This window comes from Cupressus sempervirens, chromosome 4 (genome assembly GCF_028749045.1).
Source record: "Cupressus sempervirens isolate cs-2001-9-10 chromosome 4, ASM2874904v1, whole genome shotgun sequence".
Classification (NCBI taxonomy): domain Eukaryota; kingdom Viridiplantae; phylum Streptophyta; class Pinopsida; order Cupressales; family Cupressaceae; genus Cupressus; species Cupressus sempervirens.
In genome coordinates this window covers 29,438,986-29,451,664 of record NC_143121.1, presented here as the reverse complement: position 1 = coordinate 29,451,664, position 12,679 = coordinate 29,438,986, and positions in this window count along the sequence as shown.

Genomic DNA, 12,679 nt, shown 5'->3' with positions numbered 1-12,679 from the left:
AACATAATTATCTTTAGGGAATTTGATAGGATCATATTTTTCATCAAAATATAGCCAATCTATGATATTAGACTCCATGTGTTCATCACTAAGTGAACCCCAATGTTCCAATGTTGTCTTATTAACATGCATAATATCCTTATTTGTAGAAGGTGGTATTTGTGAAGGTTTTCCAAAGAATTGAGGGGATCGTGGTAGTTGTCCAACACACAAGGAATTTTCAAACTTATACTCTCCCATTCCTTGGTCAGAAAAATTAACCTTCTTCACTATAGTATTGAATTTAATATCTTCAACCTTCTCTTTTCCTTTATGGGAACTAGAATCAATATTGAATAACTCTAGTACTATCATGGAAAGTGATTCTATTATTGTGAGAGATCTAGGTATAATCTTAGCAAACTCACTAACTTGACAAAAATTTGTTAGGGAATCTTCCAATCTCTTACAAAAAGAAAAAAGTAAAAGATCACATAGAATTGTGACCTCTCTTCCTTGGTGGGGAAATTTCAAGCATTAATTATATGTAGATGGTACTACTTTGAGTGTATGTATCCAGGGTCAACCAAGTAAGATGTTATCTGGCAAGTCCAAATCTAGGGCATGGCATTCAATATTTACTACACTTGGCCCAACCTTTAGTGGTAGTATGATAAATCCCTTTGATTCTCTTTCTCTTTCATCATATACTTTGATTGTTATCCTTTTATTTATATCTAGGGGGTCTTTTGGAAGCCCCAAGAAATGGATAATCTTCAATGTACAAAGGTTTAGACTAGATCCATTATCAATAAGGACTAATTTTATTTTATGTCATTGTATAAGGACTAAAATTGTGTTGTTGATTTGGGCCTTGGAAATCTTTTTCTGTGAAGACAAGATGTTGTTGTACGACAAGATTTCCAATTATGGCAATGAATTGGGATGCATTAATTTTTTCAAGAACCTAAGACTCTATAGAGAAGTCTCCAAAATCTCTTTGTGGATGTGTGAGGTGGTGAGAAGCTCTAGAATGGATATCTATGCAAAAGTCTTCCCTAACTAGGACAATATGTCACAGCGAGAAGTAGGTCTTTGTAAAGTGGATGGCATAGTAGGTGCATGTGGAACTAATGGATTAGTGGGGTTGGGAGTTGCATCTTGCAAATTAATTCTTCCCTATTGAGTGGTTGTATAACAAAAAACAAATTTTTGGAAAAGGGTATTCACATGTGTGTCTGCTTCTTCAATGTGGCCACACATGGAGTCAAAACCACATATGTCATTTTTTTCTATTTTACCACACAAGGAGTCAAATCTATATATGTGATTAGTAGAATAGTCATAGTGTAATGCATTGGACATTGAAGCTCAGTTGGCATTGTTTATATTGTTGTTTCCATTGTTCTTATTGTCATTATTGTGGTCAGGAAATGACTTTTTAAATAACTTCAATTTAGCATTTTTAGAGGGTGGTCCTCCTTCAACCTCAATTTCTCCATCATCTACAAGATTTTAGATGAAGACTTTGAGTTTCATACATTTGTTTGTGTCATGTCCTTTGACGTGGTGGTATTGGCAGTATTCATTTTCCCTATACCATTTTTGATTTTGGTTGATTTTTATTAAAGGGTCATGTGGTAGAAAACACCATCAAATTTTGATCTACTAGCTTTTAGAATATGACATCCAAGGGTTCATGAAAGATAGATTCCAATCATAATCATTATTGTAGTTTTTATTTTTCTTATTGTGAGGAAAGAATTGTTTGATTGTGAGATTGTTGGTAATTGTTGTTTTGATTTTGATTCTAATTATCATGGTTCAAATTGTTATTATTTTGGTTATGATAGTTGTTGTTATTGTCTCCACCTTGAAGGTTTTGTACACTTTTGACATTGATGGCACCATCGTGGGTAACACCTTTATTTTTGGACCAAAATTTGGGTTTGTTATTGTTGTTTGTGTCATTGTTTGAAGATGAAGAGCTATAATATTTAATAAAACCCTTGTCTAAGAATAAAATTTCAATGTTCTATCCTTTCTTGACTAATGTGGCAAAGTCTTCAGGACTAGCCATCTTCATTTGGAAAGTAATCTCTAGTATCAAATTCTTGATAAATATATCCACAAGGTGGGAATCCTCAATTTTGTAAGGGAAGTGATTAGCAAGATGCCTCCACCATTATAGAAAGTTGACAAATGTTTCACCATTTCATTATTTTGTGTTGCACAAATCACTCAATGAGGTATGATGTTTAATGTTGTAAGAATATTGTGTTACAAATTTTCCTATCAAATCATTGAAGAAAGTGATGGAACCCTTGAGTAGATTCATTAGCCACTCAAGTGTGGGGCCTCCAAGACTTCATGTGAATAGCCTCTTAAGATAATCCTCACTATAGCCTACTTCTTGACATAAGATAGAAAATTCCTTGAGATGTGTGATGAGATATGTTTCTCTTGAGTATTTATCAAATTTAGGAATCTCAATGTTTGGTGGAAATGGTATCATATTAATGGATTTGTCAAATGCAAAGGGATAAATTTTCTCAAAAGAGAAATCCTTCACCCCTTTTTTCCTCATATTATGGACCAAATTTCAAAGTTCATGTAACTGCTAGGCTAGATCTTGGTTTAGTTGCATTTATGATTGTTGGGAATTGACTAACCCACCTCCAAAGTTGTATGGATTCCCAAATGTATTATGAGGTGGTGGAGGTGGCAGTGCACCACTTTGGCCAAAGTATTGATATACAATCATTGAAACTAGCACAAACATCTTCATCATACTATTTGGCATTTGCAAATAAGAGGAATATATCAGTTGTGTTAGAATTTCCATCTATTGTATAGGTACTTGCCCAATGTTTAAGCATCCTACAGTTTGACATGTCAAGATTGACTGCAAAATACTAGCATGTGTAGTAGTGTTGGGCATATCACTAATGGTTTTTTGAATATGGTCCACACTTAATTGGAATGTAGGCCATGTTGAAGTACTTGATATAAGTATGGAACTAGTTCTCACCATAGGTTCCTTTTGCTTGCTAGATGTTTGGGATATGTTTGAAGTTGGAAACATGGGAGAACTATCCTTGGTAATTTTTCTAAAAAAAGTGCTCTCATCAAAACTTTTAGGGACATTAACACCATCTTTAACAAAGTTTAGGAAGATCTTAGTTTTGTTTTCCCTAATGGATTTCTCCAAAATTTCCAAGTTGTATGGATCTACAAGAAATGTTTGGACATCACTGGGGATGTTATTATTGTCAATGGGATCTTCACCTTGGTACACTTCTTCATTACTCCCTAGAGTGGTGCTTTGAAAAGGATTCTTAGGTTGTTGTGTGGATGTTGAGCTAGGCATACCAATTTTTTTACTATGAGGAAATGTGCTCACCAATGAGATGGATCATGGAGAAAAGGGATTCTCCATCTCTTGTTGTCTTAGTGATTCCAAAAAACAAGACATAGAGTTAAGTGTGAGTATGTTTGATCATTTTTGTACCATTCATTTGTGACCAAACCGTGTAAGATTGTGGAAGAAAATAGGAAATGTGAGAGAGCAAAATGAACCTTATATGGTAAAGGGGGCCAACAACCTAAATATACACAAAAGACCTTATTTATTTGGAAAACCAAGTGTGATATAGGGTAACAAGTATCTTTTTCCTACCAAAGATGAATAAGTGAGCTTTGGGTAGGATAGGACACCAAATAGATTACTCACTATTTGGAGATGAACTTGTGATACCAAATGAGTGAGTGCAACTATGATAAATCTTTTCTTATGGATAAAGGTCTAGTGTTATAATCTCAAAAGTTATATAACTAAGATGTTCTTAGGCCAAAAGAATAAGGTTCAAATGATCAAGCTCTCTAGAGGAAATTTTTCACATGGAAGACTAAATTTTTTGAAAATGAATTGATGTGGAAAATGAGGGTAATATAGTCACTATGTAGATAACTCAATCTTCTCTCACTACAAAAAAAAATCTTGAGTTCACTCCAGGGAAAGCAAACCAATTTTGAAGTTTACTATTGTATTTTCTATCATAATGGTTCTATTTAGTTTCCTCTTTCTTAATATCTTTGATGCCATATCAGAATTTCTTACCACTATGTACTATTTTTTCCTTTCCTTGTAGGCAAATAGTTTGGATAGTTCCACCTTCTTAAGTTTGACTTTGTCAGTTATGGTAGGAACAAAATAGACCTAGTTACAAGAACAAGTATGAAAATTTTGCAAGTATGCTTATGACTAAAAGAATCAATGACTTTCAAATGCTAAAACAAATATAAGTACTTCTAAAAATAACCATAGGTCAAGAAGACCCACTTACAACCATTTCACTGACTGAATGTTTAGCTCACCATTTCACTCATTTTTTTTGAACTTGATTGATGTTTGGTATTGGTTTTGGGTGTTTAAACAATCAAGCATGCTAAACACATCAACAATCCTAATAAGGTTACCACTAGGATGTACAGAGATTATCTAGAGGGCATCCTTGATATACACAAGGTACATGAGGCCCAAATATATAAATGAAAGAAAATAGTGCCACATAGCTGGGAGGAGATAGTAACCCAAATATCCACCTTCAATTCCCAAAGGTATAAATTTCTTTAGGGCTTAGCTAAGAGTGATATAGAAAAATTTCCAAGAGAGGTGACTTTTGATTCACCTTTCAATATTTATACTCTGCCAGAACACTAGAGTTGAGGTTATCTCAAGGGGTCATGAAATCCCCAAGCAGGCCTCATAAAAATAATAAGACTCACTTATTTCTTGTGCACTCAAAATCACTCGAAGATGTAAGATGAGAGAATACATAAGTGGCCTTGGGGTTTAAATGATAGTTGTTCTTTCCCAATAAAGCTTAGGTTTTCTACCTACTTTGAAGAAACTCGTGTTTAAGCATGCATTGTTCTTTCCAACTTGAGAATGTTGTCAACATAATAAAAAGTAAATCAATTATCTTCAACATAAGAAATTTTTTGAAAATGAACAAATTCCCTTAAGTCATTTAAGATTGAGTGAATTCATTTTAAGAACCAAGCCCAAATGTTTCATAGCAAGCTTCTTTAACCTTAGGTGTTTGAGAGTGCATTCACTATCTAACCATTTATTCCAATGAAAGAATTTAAATTTCCTTAAGGCACTCAAGATTGTGTTTTATTACTCTAAACATGCATTCCAATGGAAAGGTTATTCATTCATTAAATAATTCAAGAGTTTGTTTGAACATCATCCATTCCAATAAAATGTGTGAAAATTTCCTTAAACCATTCAAGAGTGTGTGTAAGGTTACCTTAATGCATTCAAGAGTGTGTTTGGCTTTTTAATATTAGTTACAACATGCATTCCAAGGGAAATGTTTAGTTCATACAAGTTCATTTACCCTCTTAAATCCTACAAGTGATCAAAATCACTATAAATCCCTAAGTGATTAAAATCACTATATAATCACTACAAATCTCTGAGTGAATAAAATCACTAATAAAATCCCAAAGTTTGTCCCTTGAAATGAAAACTAGATTAGAAATTCATGTAGATCAACCAAACAATGAGTTAGGTATTAAAAATATAAGCCCAATCTATTAAAATTGTAGACAAAAAATACTAGGCATAGATGAAAAGACATTGCTGATGCTAAAAAATCAGACAATAGAAAATCAGAGACACCAAAATAGGAAAATGATAGAACATAGAGAAGTACAATTTTCTTTTCACTGATAAATTTATAGTCACATATGACAGACTAGTCTTAGAGATGCCAAACTATTCAAACAAAAAATATCAAAGATGACAGAGTTTTGGAAGTATTGTCAAGCATAGAGGACAGAGTAAAGTAGCATAGATGATAGTCTAATAATACATAGGGTTTAGTCTACCAACAATGAAGACGAAAATACAAATAAAATGTGACAGAAAAAAGTTTGAAAAGACAAGTAAATTCTTCCACCCACAATGCAGATGACAGAGTAGCAAACTATGGAGATGACAAGTTAAAACTAGCGCACATAGAGATGCCAATATGCAAAGATGTTGATCTGCACAGACAAAAAAATATCTTTGTAGATGATGTTGTTTCCTAGTAGAGGTGATAGTGTGCAAGTTTTGACAACAATTTACAAAGTTTTCATGCGATTTGATAGTGGAGAAGGGACATGAGTCCCACTAGGCATGCTAAAATGTATGTGTGAAAACCTAACCTGTCAGGAGCATGTGTAAATAATAAAATGTAAGTAGCATGTACATATCATAATATCAAAATCAAGAAAACTACTAACTAATATTGTGTTTTAAAACTAATGCAACCAATAAATAAGAATCCTCACCTAACCTCAAAGAAGCTCAGCAAGGGCCCATAAGAGGCCTTGTTGATGTTCTTAAGTGTAAGGGATGTGAATGTGTTCTCTCCAAACACAACTATGAATAAATCCCTTCAAATCAATACAAATGAATGCAAGTAGAAAATGTGAAGCTACACTAAAATTTATGTGAAATGCCTTCAAGCAATGACTATAAGTAAGCCACCCTCAAAGGATTCCATGGATGTGAGTGTGGGTGGAATGTAATGGAGAAAGAAACTTAAAAATATTATACTACCATGAAACTATTTCAAAATCTAGAAATTTAAGCAATGAAAACAACTACCAAAGTTTAGCTTTAAGCATGAAACCTCTAAAAACTCAAAAAGCTAAAGTAGAATAATAAAAATGTAGTTGAGGGAGATGAAAAATTCTTGAGACAAGAGCTCTATTTATAAGTTTGAGAGAGGCCTTGGGGAGGTTGCATCTATGTGACATCTACATAGGTGTCACAAGGGAGACACATGGGCTAAAGGAAGAGCCATGCAAAAGTCAAAAATAGCCTTTATAGTTGAGAGGCTCAAGGTGTGCTCACATGTGTGAGAAACCTTGGGGAAAGGAGTGGGGACAAAGGTGTAAGAGTACCTTTTAGAGAGTTTAATGAAGGGAGGTTCCTTGAGCTTTGTGTTTCTCACACATGGTTGCTAAAAAGGTGATTAAAAGAGGTTTAGGATAATAAAGTGGGATTAAGTAGTGGGTAGGCTTAGAAGGATGAGAGTGATGGGTGTAGACTAGGTTTTAGGATAGGATTAGGATTAAATTAAGTAAGATTTAACTTAATCATAGGATTAAAGAAATTAATAAAGTGGGGGGAATTAAATAAATTAGGATTTATTTAAAAGGGTATTTGTGAAGCACTATGTATTAAATAAATTTAATACATTAGGGGGGAAGTATTAAAATTAAATTTAAATACATTAGGGAAATGAACCTATTTAATTAAATAAGAAGAAGAATATGAAAAAAATAATTAATTAATAAATAAATAAAATGTTGTAGGAAATATTAAATAAATTAATATAGCATTTGAGATAATTTTAAGAGTCTACAATAGAGTCTTCATTTAATGATCTATCCTACCACAACTCCCATTCTAACCACAATAATAACCCAAAGATGTTTCACTTCTCATCAAATTTCAAGGCCATGAAAAGTGCACTCATCTGAGACAAGAAGCTATGTAGGAACAATAGGTGATCTTTTCTTCAACTCGGTACGTTAGCGGAATTTGTCAACATGAGGAAAACACTAGAACTAAAATGTCACACAATCATAACAAAAAAATAAAACCCTTGGCTCCATTATTATTCATGAACAAGCATTCACAAAAATAACACACTCTGACAAGAATAACTACACTCAAAATGAGAGCACCAATAACATATATTATTGCATCAAAATAAAGGTTTGTAGTACATATTACATCCATATATTTTTAAGAAATCATCTCCTCCCTTTTTTTTAGGAGAGAGATTTCTTAAAATGCAACTCATGCTAAAAACTAATATAACAAATCTAATTATATACAAACTCACTCTCTAAATGGACCTAAGTAGGCCTCCACCCTTATCTATATAAATTAATAGGTTCATGAAACTTTACATGATGTAAAAGAATAAAAAGAATGAGAAGATAAGAATAATGCAACTGCAAGATGATCTAGGACTCTTTGGAAGCTCTAAAATGGAAACTCAGCCTTCATTAGGCATTTCTAGGAGTTGAACTATTCTCAAAATGCATTTTTGGTGCATGGAATGCTCTAAATTAGGAACTAACAATTAATCATCTATACATTGCTTCTTCTTCAAAATTGCTAGTGCACCTCTATAAAAAGCACACCTATGCACCTTGGTGATAGGTTCCAAAAATAACAAAAATTCTTAAGTGTCAAAAATGCATTTCCAGCATCTGGGTTTTCCTCCCCTTTAGACCAAAATGACGTCTAGATTTTTTCTCTTGAACTTATCTATTATCTATATTACTTGATTAACTTCTAGAAAATCTAGAGCTTTGTATTTTTCCTTTACTAACTACCACTAGTTCCTTACTTCAATCTGAGTATCTACAAAATCTTCAAGCTTTGTATCTAGCTCCAACAATACCTCTTTAGTTTTGAATACTTTCCTTATGTCTTCATTTGACAAAGAGTTCTTGAGTGTTCCTTGGAATTTTTGGACTACTACTTGTGTCACAATGAGCTTGGATTTTGACTCATCTTCAAATTCATCAATTCAAATAGCATTGTAGTACCTTTCTGCTTCTGACATTTTCTCCAAAATTTGATCTCTTATTTTTAAATATTTGAATTAGTCCTTCCATAACTTTATTGCTGATTGATATCTTTCCAATCCAATCATTGAGTTTATCCAACTCATCAACTATATATAATTCCATGAGTGTGCAATACTTTTGGCCTTTTATTGATATCAAGGCCTGTAGATATTTTCTCCAGCTATGTATCTCATCCATTAACAAAAAATCTTGGTTTCTATGGATACTAGCTTATCCACACTCAATTGAATATGGCACAATAGGTTCAAATTCCCCTATATTATCTATCATCTTTCTCTTCAAAATTATCATGCCATCACTGACATGCTTCCAAAAATGGGTCCAATTGTGTCATTCCTCTTCCTTTCCTCTCTAATGTTGCAACAAGAGTAATCACTAGATTATCCATGTCTATAGGACCCAAAATCTCATGTAGGTATCCTCTTAGTATATTATTTTACTTCGTAAGTGCTATCATCTCAGACTCATCCTAGTTTATATGTTAGAACACCTCCTTCATGCCAATAGTGATCATTACTTTTGTGGTGTCAAATGTGGATCTCCCTAACATGATCTCCTTGATATGGTAATCCTTAGGAATAAATTCCTTAGTGTCAACATGTGGAGGAGAAACGACAATATGTGCAAGTAAGTCCTAATCTTGGTTCTTCATTATGAAGACCAGTATTTTTCCATCACCCATAGGTGGCTCAAGCTTCTTAAGTGCTTTCACTAATTCCTTGATTCCCTCCTCAATTGTTAGGTCCAACTTCCTTTTTTTAATGGAACATGAATTCTCTCTTCAACCATGTTGGTGTGGTGCCCATGGGGGACATCTATTCAACTAAAGAAGTTGTTTCCACTATAGCCCCCTTCCCCTTATCAATCCTCTCTAGAGTCTTTTCTCATTTAGAAAGATATATAGTTTGAGTCTTTGTATTTAGTTGGGATAAGGTCCTAGCCTCCATATCATGAGGAGTTTTTTGAGTCTCTTTATGTATTTTCCCTACCTATGATACTTCATTGAAATGCATATGTAAGGGATCTTGTAGTGCTTGCCCCTAGTTCGCATTTCTATTATCATTGTTGAACTCTTTTAGGCCAGTTTTATGCTTATGATTAGTAGCATTACTTTGAGTTTATCAGTTATTGTTTCAAATTCAATTGATTTTTATGATGAGATTATTTGGTACTCTATATTTCATGTATGTATGATGATTATTCAATATTTTCAGTTATTGATGATGATAAGTTAGATGGATTATAATATGTATTTCTTATGGATACTTACCCCATACTGCATGTGTATGGTGTGCATGTTTGTTTTCTTTATGTATGGCATCTCTGATGTGGTTAAGGAAGGGAGTCGTAGTCACCTACTAGTCAAGATCTACACGATGCACCACTTCTTGCCATTGCTTATTTAGCTTAGAATATTTTGTTTGTACATGTGTGGGTTTTATGCAGGTTGTAGGTATTAGGTATCGACTTCCTTGAATTGCTAGGATGAGCATACCCTATCGCATTATCTCAATGGTAAGAGAGGGGAGATAACTTCTTAAGTCCAAATCGTAAACCTTTAAGCCTTTTGTCCTAATTGATAATGAGGACAAGTATCTGAGTTGAGTACCCTCTGAATGCATTGAATGATGTCAATTTGTGATTATAACCCTTTAGTTTGATTTAGTATGTGTTTTGCTTTGATGGGTTTTCATATGTTGCTTTATGAGTCTTTCATGTATTTTCTATCAATTAAGTCTAATTAAAAGATTAAATTAATGATTTAATTTAGTGGAAAATTATTATGATATTTTAATGTTTAATTATATTTAATTAATTGAGAAATTAATTAAATAAAAATAATTAAATTTGGATATAAAAGTTTAAGGATAAATTTAGAACGTGATAATATTTATTTAATTTAATAATAATATATATATTTAGAGTTCATTTTTAAATAAATGCTAAATATTATTATTATTTGAGTTAATAAATATTTTATGAATTAAGTTTCTAAAATAATTTAAAAAGTGAAGATATAATTATTTAATAAAAGATTTTAGATTTCATGATGCGTGCATGAGTTTAAATAGAAGAAATTAATTACATAGAAAGATATTTTAATTAATAAAGTGTGCATGAGATTAAAGTAATGAATTAATTAAAAATAGAAGTCGAGTGAAAATTAAATAAAGTAATTAAATAATTCACTTAATGTACATGAAAAGATAAAAGAAAAGATTAATAAAAGTTAATTGGAGTTCTAGTCTAGTGAGCACGAAGTTCTCCCGGGTGAACGCACAATTAGTGCCCCAATTTGAGGAGAGAACTCCTTATCATCACTTGAGGGTTCATTTTCGAAACACACAAATTCTAGAAACGAATTTGGATGCAAAATTTTGGAGGTGATTCCTCTTACAATTCTTGGGAGTTTGTGTGTTAGCATCAAGTTCAGGTAGGGTCTTGTGTTTTGATCATTGATTGAATTATGCAATTTGATATTCCTGTCTACTTCATGATTGTAAGAACTTGTCTTCTCAAATTTCATTATATGAATGTGTCAATTCTTCATTCTAGATCTTTTTCTATTCGAGTCCATCTGTAAATCCAAATTGAAAAAAAAAAAATTGTTTAGGAAACCTCGCTCAACAATTGAAAGAAATTAGAATTAAATGGGGGTTTGAGTTTAAATTAAAATGGAATAGAGAGAATTAATCAGAGAGAGTTTTGAGATTAAAAAGAAAATTCTAGATTGGAAATTTAAAAAGGTTTTTTAAAAAAATTTCCTATCAGATTAATATTGGAAATAATTATTAAAAATAATAATTAATTAATAAATAAAAATAATGGTGTGAATTTAATTTTATTGTTTATTTATTTATTTTATAAAATTTAAATTGAAAAAATATATACATAAAAGATAACGTCTGATTGATAAAAATTTTTAATAAATTTAAAATTATAAAATTAAACAATATACACACCTTTTTACACAATTTGATGATGTAATTGTTTTGATGTTTAAATTAAACATAAATAAAAATTTAAAAAGAAAAAATATATATAATAAAATTACAAATCCCACCCTCTTACCTTATTGGCCAGTGGCATTCATTTGTATCTCTGCACTGTGAAAGTTGTAGGGTACTGTGCTCGGTGGTCTGTGGCTATACAGCCACAAAAATGCACTTCCTTTACATTGCTTTTCTAACTTAAAAAAAAAAAAAACTAAGTCCTCTCCTTCGTATGGAAGTGCATTTTCATGGCTGTATAGATGTTGCCCGCTCGGTGTAAGGAGGGTACTTTTATAAGCCACACGACTATATTAAGAGGTCGGCAACTACCATGAATAAGGAGATACATTAAAGTTTTCTTTATAAATTTTTATTAATATCTTAATTAAAATGAGATATGTTTAAGTTTAAGTTTATAAGTTTTTATTAATACTTTAGATAAAGTAAGATGTATTAAAGTTTTTATAAACTTTTATTAATATTTTAATTAAAGTAGTTTGTTAATAGTTTTATATAGATTTTAATTTATAATATTTATTAATAATGAAGTTTATTAATAATTTATAAATAAAAATTAATAAATTTAATAATACTTATTTAACAAATTTACTAGTTATTAAATATTATTAATTAAAGATTCTTTTTAAATAATTTTATTTGTTTAATTATTAATTAATAATTTGTAATGCTATTTATTAATTTATGTGAATGCAAATATAATTATTAATTAATTTAATTAAGTTTAATTAATATTTGAAGATAATTTAATGGAGTTTAAAATTTATTTAATTGTTATTGATTAACAATATTAATTTTTATAAAATTATAGTTATTCTATTTAAAATCAATAAATAATTATTTTTATAAACTAAACAAATGAATGGATTATCCTCTAATTATCCTTTTTAAGAAATTGATTTTTATAATGAGGGAACTTTATATATATTTAAGTTAATCAAATGGGTGACTTGTAGACTAAACGAAGAATCTTATATGCTTGAGATATACTTTGAAATGAGAACTGAAACCTCATA